The 15,480-nt window shown below is 45.1% G+C and overlaps 1 protein-coding gene across 2 annotated transcripts in view; it reads right to left on the bottom strand.

Moving 5' to 3' along the window:
• The window catches only part of LOC119442456 (delta-sarcoglycan), a 52,594-nt gene that overhangs the window by 14,484 nt on the left and 22,630 nt on the right, over positions 1-15,480 (bottom strand). The gene's annotated exons all lie outside the window — the stretch shown is intronic.

The raw sequence follows: 15,480 nt of genomic DNA on the forward strand, positions 1-15,480 counted from the left end.
CTGTGTGTGTGTGTGTGTTTGTGTGCGACCGGAGCGTTTTTTTTTTCTTCAATAAACTCAGCTGTCAGTCTGCACTCGTGACTCGTCTGTCCATCCCCTTCCTTCCATGTGTCCCGTATTTCCCCGCTGTGATGCCCCGGTGTATCAAAGATGTTTCTTGTCAAAATGATGCACACTTATCACGAACCCTATACCATAAAAACAAATTTCGATAAATAACGGCAATAAAAAAGTGGTGCAGGTTAATAATCTCTGATGTCCGTATAAGCTTGTCTCCAAGTAATTTACAGTGGGCGAATGAGATATGTCTCATGCTAGAGCTACAAGGGAACTTGTCCTCCTCCTGACGAAGACAAGTCCTCTTGTTGAAACCTTGGCTCTAGACTGATACATCCCTTGTTTGATGACTGTAGGTTACTTCACATGTCCATCTTCCTGTGAACCCCTGTGTTGTTTGAATAAGATCTTACGTACGTCGCTTGTGCGTGTTCTCTGTATACATGTATGCCTTAATTACTAGATGCATTGTGCATATTATGAAAAATGCAAAAACGCCCCTGTCCAATGCTTGGGGGCACGTTAAAGAAACCCAGGTGGTCAAAATTAATCCGGAGTTCCCCACTACGGCGTGCCTCATAATCAGTTCGCCGTTTTGGCACGTAAAACACCAGATGGTAATATTTTGTGCATATTATGCTTTTGGACACACAGAACGAGTGCGCACAAAATCCTCTCCAGTATACCTTCACAAATCCATATCTCTCTTCTTATCAAAGTCGACATTTTGACATGCCACAAGATTAGCGAATCATGTCATGTTCCTACGCCGGCTTATTCCTGAAAAACAAGGATAGAAGGGACCCTGTTCTCGCCGCCGCCTGGCACCGGCTGGCCATTACCATGACCATGACCATCATCATAATCATTATCATCATAGTCATCCTATTTTATGTTTTTGGCAAGAGAAAGGCATCTCCCAGAGATTAGGTACCGCAGAGATTTAGTTACCCGTGTCTCCAACTGAAACGTTCCTAATTTCATCACGCAACCAAATTTTGTGCCGTCCTTGACTGCACTTCCCTTCCCTTGGCAACCATTTTACAACTACGAAGAGACCACCGGTTATCTGTCTTGCTCATTACATTCCCCGCCCAATTCCATTTCTTTCCTTTAATCTGAACTAAAATATCGGCTACCCCCGCTTGCTCTACCCCGTTGGTCCCTAAACCATAGCGCTATTTTCCGGTCCTTTAACGTTACGCGACTCATTTTATATTCTATCACTCGTGCACGATTCTTAGCTGGCTGGAAATAAATAGTGCAAATTATGGGTTGTTTGCATTGTAGGCCACCTTATTAAAACACCCTAATTGTGGGTGTGTTTGCACTAGTATAACGTTCTCGCAAAGTTCTAGCCTTCACCAGAAAAGGCTGCCTATTCGTGGATAAAATTAAAGGTAAACTTTTTTGTTCAGCGTAATACGAGAGGTCAATGACTTCTTTGAGACGTTGCACATTTTACACTAATTTCTAATATTACAGCCCTTTTTGTGCAGAGGAATATAGTACCCAAAATCTACGAGGTTCGTGTTCAGATTCAACTACGTCGCGAATACACAATCAGAATATTTCCTATGACGTCAAATGTGAAGCTGATGCAAGACCGTTAGGATGGCGTAACCTCCCATAGTTCGTTTTTGAGTCCTTTCCCATTTAAGAAGTTCCAGATCAAAGGACAACTGGCCAATCTCGTATTTTACAAGTGTAACCTGTCAATCCAGCTTAACCGAGCAATTTTCCTGGCTTTCGCTGTAGCGCACTCGTGATCTCATGACCACAGGCAATTTGTGCGTGCGCTCCTCGATCACGGGGCCGTTGTCATAGAACCTAGCAGGTGACATGCTATCGGAAGAGTCACCACGGTCGTATGAGACTAGATACGCTAGTTATAAACGGTATAAACGGTGATGCATCGTGTTTAGTTCATGAATGATGATGAATTATTCAAAGAGCGCAGAAACAAACACAAGAGGTACAGCCGAAGAATGCGGTCTAGTGATTAGGCAGGGTAAACAAAAATTAATTATAGAGAGAATTTAGCCTTGTTGTCATGAAGAGCCCCATCGTCAGAACCCCAACATATATTGCCGGAAGAAGAATGATGTTGTCTAGGCTGCGAACGCAGAATAAATGTCGCAGATATGGGGACAGCATATGCTACGTATGTTTGCGAACGAATGAACGAACCAGTCGGGGCTTGTTTGTTGCCAGTATTATTTTCCTGATTAATGGCCCTTAAGTGACGCACCCCAATATTCTGCAGCAACGTTTTCATTTTTCACGCCAGTTACTAGCAGCCATTTTTGTATTACTATTGTACTGAGCGGCACAAATCCAACCTCTATTTATTTTGTTGTCACATATTTCTACTTCTGCGGTTTAGGTTTCATTTATTACCCTGGTTATCTAAATTTTGCGCACCATCTAAACCCAAGCTGATACTGCCAACGTCTCATTAGGCTAGACTACATTAAACGTGCGGGCCCTAAAGCACACATAATTGTGTTTATCATCTACTGACGCAATGTTGTCGATGTTGTCTTAATCATTTCTGGTGAAACTTGACAGCAAAAAAGGGGGGTTCTATGATGTCAGTATGTGCCTAATTACAACCTATTTCAAACATATTTTTCCCGAAATATACGCACTCGATAATATAGATGAGCTCCATTAAGTCTGTTTTCAGAGAAAACAGATTGACGGATAATTGTGGTTGCCTTTCACTTATTTTTTTACACAGCTTGATATTAGCGGCATAATTGATTACACTATTTGCCGGGATGAACTTTGTATCGATCAATAGCGCAACCATATACACAAAAGCTTGTGCTTTCAAAAGCGCTCCCTTCGAATATTTGCTAAAGAGGCGTGCTTGTTGGCGCACGTATAGAAGCAAGAGTGATGCTGAAGGCTGGCAGGCAAACAAATATCGTAATAGGATAAGATAGAGTTGCAGTCATAATTACAGCCCACTACAGGTTCTGCAGTACACTGTCTGTAGCGACTTCGGTCTGACTACCAGAAGGGCACAAAACGAAATAAATAGCTGAAGAATCGCATGCACACCATAAAGTTTCCGATAAAGCAATACGTAACCGGAAACTTTTGAGAGCTTGTGGTTCCTGATAAGCTGCCGAAACTCAAGACAGGCTAGAACGAACCCTCGGGGCATGCCACAATAAGAAGTGGACAAAATACACCAAGCAACGACATTAGGTTTACTAAAAGACTATATATACAATGGGCCCGAAGAGCACTGTTTAGCTGTAGCAAGTGCATGTATGTTGCCTCCACACCTGTCTCTGTAATATCCTTTTCCGATAAAGAGATGCGCACGCCCGTATGTCGGCAGAGTGCGCACAGAGGACCATGCCTTGTCACGGGATCAACACCCGTCGTAAAGGCATAAACCTCACTGCACTACCTCAAGGGATGGTGCTACGACATCGCCAAAACTCGAGATACGTGGCAGGAAACTTGCCCGATGGGACACAAAGAACCTTCCGAACTGTCGCCATCGGAACAAGATTTACGAGGCTACTTTTTTTATTTCCCTACGCGGCGACAGCTGCGCCTTTTGTTCTGCCCAGAGAACCGGATAGAGAGCTCAAGAGGCTTTTGATATTCGATGTGGGTGCCACTATCGAGCGCGTCATTTACGACGTAGCAGGGCAAACATTTGTTCAGCCGGGTTCCAACGTTGACTGGAATTCTATACGTGATTCGCCTGCGGGCAGTAAACAGCGGGGCGCCCTCGATATTAATCGCAATTCGGGGCCGCTTCGCTAGATCACCTAACTAATCATGCTGTGTTGTGCGGCGCTCGCGAAGGCTAACCTGACAATTGTTATATGTAAATAAACAAACAATAACAGTCATTAGTCACCGCAAAAGGAAAGGTAGACGTGAAGATGCGAAAGGCTGTTGATTGTTTTTCGGAACTCAGTCACAGCCATATGGGTTACTGATCTCGACACATGAAGTAGTCTACGGAGAGATCGTGCATTGCGCGAGGTAGCTAGATCACGTGCAAAAGCGTATCGAACGGCGTCAACAGCGTCAGAGTGGTGGCACACACTCGTGAAGCACAGTGGCGTTCAGAAAAGAGCAAGTGCCCTCCTGGGAGGCGAAAACAAGCAATACTATTGAATATCAGTATCTCTCTTCACTCCTGGGCTGCACCTCTTCATCAAATGCACTTTTTGTGTCTAGCACTGGCACGACTGACGCCCTGAGGGCAGTACTTGAGTTTATTTGGCCAGTCAAGGGTGCTTATGCCTGTCATACAAAGCTCAGAGGAAAAAAATACACAAATGTATTCGGGCCTTCCAGCACGTGTAGACGAGGGGTGGCTCAAGAGTTCCAAGTCCTCGGTGGACTCCACTACTGAACAGAACCTCTAGCCACGCTGGGCAACCTCGAGAGAATGGAGAGCGACCGTCGAGAACGGCTAGTATTCGGCTGCTGTACGCAAGGTCTTGCATTCGATAGGAAAAGTCTCTCCACTTGGTTGTGGGCCTGGTGAAGTGCGGATCTGTGTCGTTCTCGAGAGCGCTGCTCCGGGCAGCGGTGTATAGTGCGCACTGCACCCGTCGAGAGAAGTAGGACATCACTACGCACAGGCGACTCAGGTGGACTTTGACTCAAAAATCAATGACGCCACTTTTTTCTACAGTAATAGCTGCTGGTACGATTTCTTTCAGCATTTACAGTATGCCTAAGTGCCATAGAGGGAAATATTTAAATGTAGAAGCAGTGAAGTACTCAAGCGCCACATGCACAAGTTCGAATACAATAGTAAAGAGAACAAGTCAACAGAAAGCGAAAAAAGACAGCAGACATGAGCGATGCATTCAGCTCTGAACTCGTTTTCTGCTATCCCACAGTGTTTGTTGTTGTTGTTGTTGTTGTTGTTGTTGGTGGTGGTGGTGGTGGTGGTGGTGGTGGTGGTGTGGTGGTGGTGGTGGTGGTGGTGGTGGTGGTGGTGGTGGTGGTGGTGGTGGTGGAGGTGGTGGTGGTGGTGGTGGTGGTGGTGGTGGTGGTGGTGGTCGTGGTGGTCGTGGTGGTGGTGGTGGTGGTGGTGGTGGTGGTGGTGGTGGTGGTGGTGGTGGTGGTGGTGGTGGTGGTGGTGGTGGTGGTCCAACATCAGCTTGCTATTGCTCGCTGGCTTTTTATATAATTACTCTCACCCACCATTGCTCTCCCCTTAGACAGGCGCGCAGCCACTTTTCGTACACCTTGAGTTTCAAGGTCTACGAGAAGTGTCTAAGCGCCTGTCTAAGCACCAAAAACGCATATAAGCACGGCTACGACTCACGCTATATCACCCCTGAAGAAGGAGCCGGTCGGGATCCGAAACTTCGGGTCTATAAAATAAATTGTGGTTGGAGTTTTTCTTCTCTCTAATTTAATTTTTTTTTATATTTGGTCTCCCCCATTGTTGCGTCACTGCTTGTCCGAACATTCTTGGTCAATCCGCCAGAATGCGTACGTGCAACTGTGATTTAAGTTCTATAGAAACTTTCATTCCAATGTTGTGTTGCATCTGCTTGATTTGTGAGCTTATTTCCCTTCAAATGGTTTGATGCGTGCTTAGTAGCGCTCCCCACTCTGCCGTCACTTCGACAAGAGTTTCACCTTCCTATGAAATATGCCTCCACTTTTCTTTCGAATTTGAATATCTACATTTTTTTCTACATTTCGTTTCTGAATATGTGCTTATAACACGACGGTGCATATTTTATTCCAAGCAATTTGACACTATTGCCAACATAGTAATGGTGTAACAGTTACCCATACATGGCGGGGAATCAATGTCATGCGAAACATGTTGCGGGTACCTGGCTATGCAGTGTCGTGTTCCGGGGCTTCCGTGAACGAAGAGGCAGACTGTACCTGAAACATGCTTTATTGTATGGCAGCAACTTAACGTGGAAGAATGACAGCCAAAGGATACAAGGGACAAAAAATCACAGCCCCTTCCACTCAGTGAAGATGGTCGAACAGCGAAGCTGTGTTAGTTACACCGAGTGTTACACCATGCAAGTCAAGGTTCGTAAGCAGTCTATATTGTAAATATTTGTTTCACCATTCTTTCAGCTCATTTTCGCTTTTGCGTGCTTCGCGTGGTGACCATGTTTTTATAAAAAAATATTAGCCCTTTCCCTGACGAGAAAATCGAGGTAAGCGAAGCTTGTCATGTGTTTCTTCGGTGTTTCTCCGAACGAATTGCACTGACGAGTAACACGTTGTGCTCGAACTACAACCGGTCACACGCACCGCAGCTGGGTCCTGAAGTTCTGGTTGAGAAACTCGCGTTGAAGCCTGGCCATCGCATCCGAGCCGTAGTTGCATTCGCGGCCGCTTGGCTGGCCCGAATGGCGCTACTTGCGGGGGATGGGACGCGTCGGCGTCCGCGGGCGACAGCGTTCCTAGCGCTTTCCTTGAGCTTTTTAAGATTTTCTCAGACACGAGTCCTTGATAAAAGCTCCGTATATGCAACCAACGCTAACGCCAACTCCTCTCACACCCCACTCCTCCGTTGACCTACTTTTTTCGTACACCACCATTGGTTGGCGCCCCTCACGCTCTCCCCCTCCAGCGCGAGTATTGGACGGCGCGACATACGTCAACCCCCCTCTCCGTTCTTCTTTTCATCTGCACCCTCTCGCAGCTTTCTCACAGGGCTGAGCTCTTTTTTTTTTTCCTTTCCTCTCCCGCTAGGTCACGTGGTTTTTAGCGCACCGACCACGAAGGCACAGGGTCCGCTGAAACAGCTTCGCAGTAAAATGCCCATCCAAGTCTTGCGGCCAGCGCTTATATACACATAGTGGGCGAGGGTTATGTGATCGCGATATGGGCCGCGTGAAAGAAGGGGAAAACGCTATCACGCAAGCACACGTGTGCAGATATGCGACAGCCTAATTTGGGTTTTCGAAAAGTGTTACCAGATGGCACAGCACGTCCGTGTAAGGTGAAGTGTTTTTGGCGGCATCGTGTGGGATAACTTGCCAAATTTCGAAGACCTGGCTTGACACGCTTGCGGAGCCAGCTCATTGCGACGATCGAATAAAAGGTATATTCCTTTGTAATGCTAACTCATTGCGCAGTTATGTTAAAACGTATTTTGCAACCCTGGTCAGTGGTGACTTTTAGAAATGAAGTTACACTTGACTTGTACCAAGAGCTTGTCGTAGCGACTGCGTCAATAATGTAATTTGAGCATATCAATGCAAATTACGCTGTTATAACTCTTTAAACAGAGCGCTACAGAGTTTCAGTACCGAATTGATGGGCTATTCTATAAGTTACCTCAATTAAGCTATTTTAATGCACAAAGAAGTATTCTGCTGCAGTGAATATTTAAAATACGGATCCCACTAGGGGGAGCATTTCGACTGCTACACGCCCGGTACCGACAGATGGGGCTAGTAGTTGATGTCCCAAATTTCTGCACAAGATGCCAATTAAGAGTGCAGGATCACGGTAAAAATGAAACGCGACGGCAGCGGCAAAAGAATACACGCGAAAGCATACCCGGCTGTAACTCTTCACCTATCACTTGTACAATACGCTCCATGCTTGCTTTTTTTAAGAACCACGCTGTTCTTCCCAGAAACTGAACGCACGGAATCATCCCTTCCTACCAAAATGGTTTTCAGCTAGGACTGCATGCTTGAGAATAAAAAGCATGTTAATTCAATATAAAAAATTTAACACTGAACATGCAAAAAAGTCTCCAATTGCACTCAGATTTATTGAAAATGTGTGCCAGAACATGGTCACGTCATCGCTGATAAAAGCATTAGATATTAATATGAGGACGGTACTACGAACGTGGTATGGACCTGTGTGGTCTTTGGCATTTGCATTATTCTGAATCAACGCGCTGGGGAAATGAAGTAGGCGGGGGTATTCGAGGCAGCGGCGACTCTTACCGCCTCTTACCGCGGATGCAAATGCAAACTTCCGGCCATCTCTTACGCCAGCTATCCTGACTTCGAGTTACCCCATAAGCAAGCGCTTCCAGAACCGGAGAGCAAGTCTCCGGCAAGGGCCCTTTCTCCGTGCGTGGGTACACAGTGAGCCTCTAGAGCACGCACGCGTGTTTGTGTGTGCGCACCTCTTTCATAGCCGCGGTCGGGTTCGTCTTTCACCAGCGTCCTTTTACTTTGGCGGAACGGTGACTTCCGGTAAAAGGGGCGGCCGCCGTCATTTCCGAAATACGACGCCTACTCCGCATACACTTGGCCGAGGGAACTGCAGCTGATGGATTGCTTGGTATGTAACAATGATCACCCGGGCGCAGTCGGTGCATCAGTCTTCTTCAGTTTCTGCCGAGTCATCCTGGAGAAGAAGGCTTATGGAGCCAGACGCTTCATTTATTATTGTTTCTTTTTTTTTGTCTTTCTTCAACGGCTGTTCAGCACTGATTGTGTGGTATTATTTTATAATATCGACGAGCTTGTCAAAACACTATCTGCGACCGCTGCTTTCTCTTGGCTCGTTTAAACGAACGTAAGTGCTTATCAAATGAAAATGGTGAGCTTCAAGCTCAAGAACACGGTAGGAGTTTCCGGAATTATCGTAATTTGTGGGATTGAAAGTTTTAACGTCCAGATAAAAACGAATACAGCAGTCTGCACTGAGTGGTTCACGCAGCTTCAATGCACAGCTGCTCTTTGAAAAAATGTTAGTTACTTGAGCCCTCCTGTGCCGTAACTATACCACCTGCATCGCTGAAAATTGTGTATGCGCGAATGAAGCAGCACAATACAGCTCCTCTTCTCAAACAGCACAATCCGTTGCGACTACCCAAGAGCACAGTAATTCCTAAGTAAGTTTCACAAAACTTCTGTTACATTAGCGCTGTCCTTGGTTGGCTGTCGCCGCGGCGGTGATCGTCTCTTAATCACGCCTATTAGGTTAGCTGGAAAACTGAGCGCTAACTATTTGGACACAGACGCAGGGCTCAGACGAGGACGAACGCTGCTGCCAACTGTTTATTTAAATAATTTATTTAAATAAATACGCCACCTATCTGTACGTTCATTCGAGCGCATGCGTCCCGCCACTTCATATGACAGTGCGAAGGCTTATCATTCATAGCTGTATAAACAAACGGACTTAGGGAGCATGATGTAAAAACTCGGAAGAAAAAGGACAAGTAGGTGCATTTGGTCGCCCATATTAGGGAACGTGGATGTGACGTGAGGTGCGGCTTCGTGAGACAAGGAGAGAGAGAAGAGAAGAGGTGAAAGGCAGAGAGGTAACACGGCTCGGTTGGGTTTGGAAGCTTTTCTTATTAACAAGCATTCCCTTATCTGCATAATCGAGGCGTCAACTGCGTTGCACATGCAGGACCAAGCTAGAGTTTTTGAATGCCTGTATCTGACACCCATGGTAGTCCTTGATAAAATTTTACACTTTCATATGAAGTGGCATGACATCCTGCGCTCGAACGAGCGTACAAATCGGTGGTGTGTTTGTTTAAATAAGCAGTTGGTAGTAGCGTTCGTCCTTGTCTGTATACACATTGTCTGTGTCCAAATTTTAGTGATAATTTTCCAATCAACTATCAACTATCCCAACAATCAGTCACTTTATCGCTGTTACAAGTGGCTTGTGCCGGCGGCTATGCACCACTCAAAAAAGAAAAGCTTTTACATTAGGAAAGCTTTGCGCCTGTATTCAAAAACGACCAATTTACTCACTAGACGACGTTCAAGAGCCCGCCGTTCAAGATAGCTATCGTAGTTAAGGAGACAATCCCTACCACAACGTGGTGATAGTCGCTGTGATGGCCAGTCGAGAACGACAATTACGTTATAGAAGTTTTGCAAATGCGGGTTTTATTTACTTATCGTGCCCAAATATGAACGGAGGCACCATTTTTATCCGCACTCGCACGGAGCTAAATTTGTATTTCAAGTGCCCCGCATACTTCACTTCCATAGGCACAACCAGTACAATGCTTCTAGGAACTTGAAATTGCCAACAAGAAATGTTCTTTTATTTTTCTTTACAACGACCTTCATTCAGTGTTGTTTTCATATACTATGTCAGATCACATGAAGTTCTCAGATCACAGGTTACATGAGCAGACGAAGAAGGAACTGTACGAGCTATTTTAAAGGGCCCTCCCAAATCAGATTGCTTGATCTGCGGTACCACGTCGGGCCTGAACGCAAAGCCGTGAGCAGTTTTCAATTCGGCCAGTGTGGGGGACTTACGCCTGTCTTTCGGGCGGCATGCTAGTCGCGTACGCTCTCCGATTTTGGAGTGGTCGCTCGTATACCACCCACTCTGCCTTCGACGTTGTTGTCGAAACTCAATTTTCGTTGCGCGAATGAAATTCCTGTGAACAGAAAATCTTGTTTTACTTCCACATGACTTGCCAGTACATCTACATATATACAAAGGTAAGCGCTCGTTTCTTCTAACCGCAGCTTTTGCCTGCTGTTCACGTCTTACGCACTTATTTCCAAAACAAAGCTTCTGCCACTAAGCAGTTCTGACAGGAACAAGAGTTGTGGTGGGAATTAATGAACCAAAACTGGTACGAAGACGCGCACTCTTAACGACGTGGTACGGTCACTTGTTTAAGGAATGCTGATTGGTGCGTGGTAATGACTGAGTTAATCGCTTAGCCGGCGTTGCCGCTTGAACAAAGTGATTTTTTTTAATTTTATTACCTTTATTAGATTGATAATGCGCTCAGAGAAGCTTAATTTTGGCACTATTATCTTTCAATTCTCTTCTTTCTCTATGCATGGTAGCCTACTGAATTCTCTTCCAGTAGGCTCCACTCTCATGTCAAGGGTGCCAGAATATTCTTGACCAAACTGGGGCTCTTTTCCGTCCACACGGAACTCTGCTATCCGCAACTCATCCTCCAGTGAAATTCAGCAGCCACAGGTCCACACCAAACCCACGTCCTCGTCCTCAGCCACAGAAATCTATAGCGAATAAGTTTTCGCAGAGAAAAATAGCACGCTAATAACTAGTATATTGCTATTAAAGACTCATATATTTTATTAACTTATCTACACTAATACGCAAACTAACAAATGTTCAATCCTGATCCCATTTTAATCAAAAAAGACAGAACGGCGCAAACAAGAAAAAGCCAGTGACCAGCGATGATATCTGATCTATCGAGTGGTGATCAAGAAACGGCCGAGTTCTTTTTTTTTTTTTTATCGCCACTGCGAGAGCACACAAAAAAGAAACCAAGTTTTCTCGGAGGGGTCGCTCCAAGCGGCCATTTCCGGAAGAAGGCTCGCGTTTTTTTGTTTTTTGTTTTCCCAGACCACTCGACGCCTACGTTGTTGCTTCGTTTTCTCTTGGGACTGGGCCCGGTTGATTGGTTCATTCGACCGTTCTTCAGTCACTTACCAGCAACCCTTCCCGCTCGTCTCCCGCAGCCCACTATCTTTCCCGCTCAACCTCACAGCGAAGTGTTCCCCGCGAACATTCTCCCGAGGATTTTGCACAGGGCAACCTCTTCGCTTGTTCGAGGGGTCCTTTTTCCACCGCTTTATGGGCACCGTTGAAACTCGCCATCGAGTGGCTTAGAGATAGAGTAGCTTTAACGACTTAGCCTAAACACATTTAGAGGCAATCTTACGGGAAGTGCTCCCGTTTTATTTTAATTTTAATAATCGCGCAAACTGTGAGTAAGCCAATAAATTACTGACTTTCCGCAAGCGGGATATCCATGCGTATTCAGCAAGCTCGCAAGAACAGATTCTTTTGATTGTGATAGCATTGATGTATTGCTCTATACGCCGATGGTATCTGAATCTGGGCCTTATGTTCGTCTAAGACTCCAAAAAGTTAAAACAAAAGACAAAAAGGTAACATTAGCGTTTAGCACCTAGGGTTCTTAAATATGTACACGTAGCACGGTACCCGAGCGTTTTTGTATTCCGACCCCGTCGAAATCCGGCTGCTGTGGTCAGGAATCGAACCCTCAACCTTGTGTTCAGCAGCTCTACGCCACATCCGCTGAGCCACTACGACAGTTCCTGCAGTTCATGCGGATGGGGAAAATCTATAAGGCACCTTCATTGCCACTGGCCTTACTTTGATAGCGAATGATATGCTCCGCATGCCACTTTCAGCCACTTCGACGGCAGACTATTGTCAGAAGAAAATATCCCGGCAGATTTGCCGAGGTACTCATGTATCTACAGGACTAAATGACTGCAGTGAAGTATTGAGGAAGCTGGTGAATCCGTTCTAAGAGCGCGGAGTACATCACCTAGTTCTTGCAGTGGACGGAAGCCAAAGGATGCAGGAAGCGCGCTTCTTGCATGAAACAGGACTATATGACCGCCTGTGACTATACGTCCGTGAGCATTTCTCTTGCGGTGTGTGCACACTAACTTTTAAAGACGATAGTCTTTCCTGGGCTACCTAAACGCGAAAAACTTAGTTGTCTGTCTGTCTGTCCGTCTGTCTGTCTGTCACTCGATTCAGCCGCCCGGCCAAAACCAACCAAGTTACTAGCACTGGTGGCACGGGGTCATACACGTCAACATTATACAGCGCAAAGAAAACCTTAGGTGTATTTGAGGCAAAATAAATGTACATAACCGTGATCCGAGCGTTCATTTAATTAAGAATACACATTGGACTGGTTTTACGTTAGTAAATGAAACATCGACGGGTTAGAAATGGTGTCGAAGAGACGCTACGCGTTAAAAGCAAGATGACTGAAGCCGCGGCTCTGTAGCCGGCTTTAATCCAACAGTAATAAAAGGTCCCAACAGATGGAGCGAGAGCAGGGCGAACGCGGGAAATTTGAATTGAATTCAGCAAAACCTCCATTGCATCCATCATGGGAGGAGTGAGATGAGAGGGAAAGAGCGTGGGGGGTGGGAGGGGGGAGAAAAGAGGGTGTTACGTATCAGGGGTGGCAGAAGTCTATCGTCTTTCGACGTCATTTGCTGCGAAGCAAGCAGATATGCGGCCATTTTTTTTCCTTATCTTTATCTACCCACTTCCTCTTCTTACAGTGCCTAATAGCCAGAATATCTAATGTCAGAGCTGCTGCTCTGGTTGTCACGAACAACATCCAAAATTAGGCGAGAAACTGCACAAGAAAAAAGCAGGGAAACTAGCAGTGTCGCATCGTTCAACAGTAACAAGTAATTCACTTATGGGAATGTGTGAAATAGTGCTGATTTCGACTGCCCAAATACTGCATTTACAGAAATATTTTCACTAGTGTGGATTTTTTCCAAAGTATTGCATCGTGAATATTTTAATGGGAAGCTTTAGCTCATCAGTGCCTCTGTATTGCAATATATATCAGGTGCAAAAAAAACCTTCCATTCGGCTGACGCTGAACAAATTTGACAAATATTAAATTTTTTTAGTGCCAACATTGAATTACTGCAGAAAGCTACTTGCGTAATTTTTCAAAACTTTTGAACTTAGAAGCCTATAAAATATCAAAGCTTAAATATCAGTAAAATGTCACATTTTACAACTCTAACTTTGCAAAAAAAACACATATAGCAACTCTGTAAACTTGGTCTTGTGCGGAGATTTTTCCCTAAGAAAAATTGGAAAAAATTTTCAGAAAGATTGAGGCATAAAATTTAAATATTTTCACTTCCCCAAAAGGACGTACTACTGCCATTCCAATCGCATGAGTGATTACAAAATAATAGTATTTCTACCTTTCATACGTATTACAAGTTGAAAGACTTATCCTAAAGCTTTCTGCTTAGCTTAAAAGGAAGCTTTACCTGAAGAGTGAGCTTTGTCTCGCTGTAAAGAAGGCTATATAGACAGAAGCACAATGGAAGTCCGGATTGGTCGTGGCAGTCCTAATATTAAGGCCGCTATACACCAGTGATGTAGGAAAAGTGGCCGGTCGTTTCTTTACGCACGGGATATATCTCCCATGTACCCACAGTTTACCACATTTGGGAAGCTTTTGCTTGGAAGGCAGGTAAGGCCTGTGGTAGCCTGAAAGTGCAGTGTTGTCTCTTTCGTTTAAATCACAAAGTCACTCAGCATCTCGACGCAGAGTTGTTGGCATGAATGACTATCTGTCACCCGAGACCAGCAGGCCTCATGCGCCTCTGTAAGCTTTCCTTGCGCACACATCGGGATCGTGCGTCTGTGTTCATCATTGTTGTGTGATGTGGCACGAATGAAGGACTTCGTTCTTATCTGCCCAGGGACCTTTCTGTTTAGTGAACTTCGTTACTAAGGATGGAACAACATCTTTGTTTGCTTTTCTTAGTTCTCCTTACAACCTCTTTTTAAAGACAGTTGGTGTACACGGCGCCAACAACGCCAAGCACTATCTTTCCACCTTAGCCAGATCATAAACAATGACACATAAATATATAAGTGAAAATTATTTTAACAACTTCGCGGAAATCTTTGATTCTTTAGCCAATAGGTAGGGTCCGTGAACCGTTCTTCGGCAGGGCTTACTGCCCTGTAACCACGGACGAAGGTGGGTCCACCGACTGAAACTGTTCGGCAATAAAGCAAAGATCAACGCGAAGTTGTTATTATCATTTTCATTCATTTATATGTCCGACCCGTTTAACAACCGTACTATATATATATATATATATATGTCGTTTTTCTCTATGGTTAAATTTGATGCTTTCGGGACTTAGCTAAATGTCATTTTGTAATATATTTTTAACCTTTGTGAGTTGTGAAACGTCTATCATAATGTCACGTAGTAGTGACGCTGAAGTAAACAGTCGTAAAACTGTGTACGACGAAACTGGTTGTTTATTGGGCGAACCTGTGCCCACAAAAGCAAGGTACACTCAAAGCACAACGATAGCGGCGAACACAGTCGGCGATCGTCGAAAATCTGATCTGCGGCGAAACGCGTCGGTTTTTATACCTGAGTCACCGAAGGTTCCAGATTAATCCCTGATGCCCGCGTGTCTTCCAGAAAGTTCTAGACAATTCGCGTCGCTCATACGATCAGATTACATGAGTGTCGGTGACAACAGACGAAGGATAGAAGCATCGATAACGTTCGAGAAGCTTCCGATGCAGGCGCGTCCTGCGCCGAGCGATAACGTTTAACACTTGTTAGCCGGTGGAAAGCGGCCACCGGTGAAAGATAAACATGTATACGTGTCAATATATTTCCGTGTTACTTACCCGCCCCAGCTTAGTGCCTATGGAGTCGCGCTGCTGAGCTCAAGGTCGCGCTTTCAGTCGCAGCCATAGTGGCCGCATTTCCATGGGAGTGAAAGAGCGAAATGCAAGAACGCTCTTTTACGTAGAATTAGGTGCACGTTCAAGTATTCGAGGTGGTCACAATTTTTCCGGAGTCTCTCACTACGAAGTGGCTCATAAGCAGATCGTAGTTTTGGCACGAAAAAGTACATTTTTTTTTACATATTACCCATAAAAGGAGTAGCC

This window comes from Dermacentor silvarum, chromosome 2, assembly GCF_013339745.2.
Source record: "Dermacentor silvarum isolate Dsil-2018 chromosome 2, BIME_Dsil_1.4, whole genome shotgun sequence".
NCBI lineage: Eukaryota > Metazoa > Arthropoda > Arachnida > Ixodida > Ixodidae > Dermacentor > Dermacentor silvarum.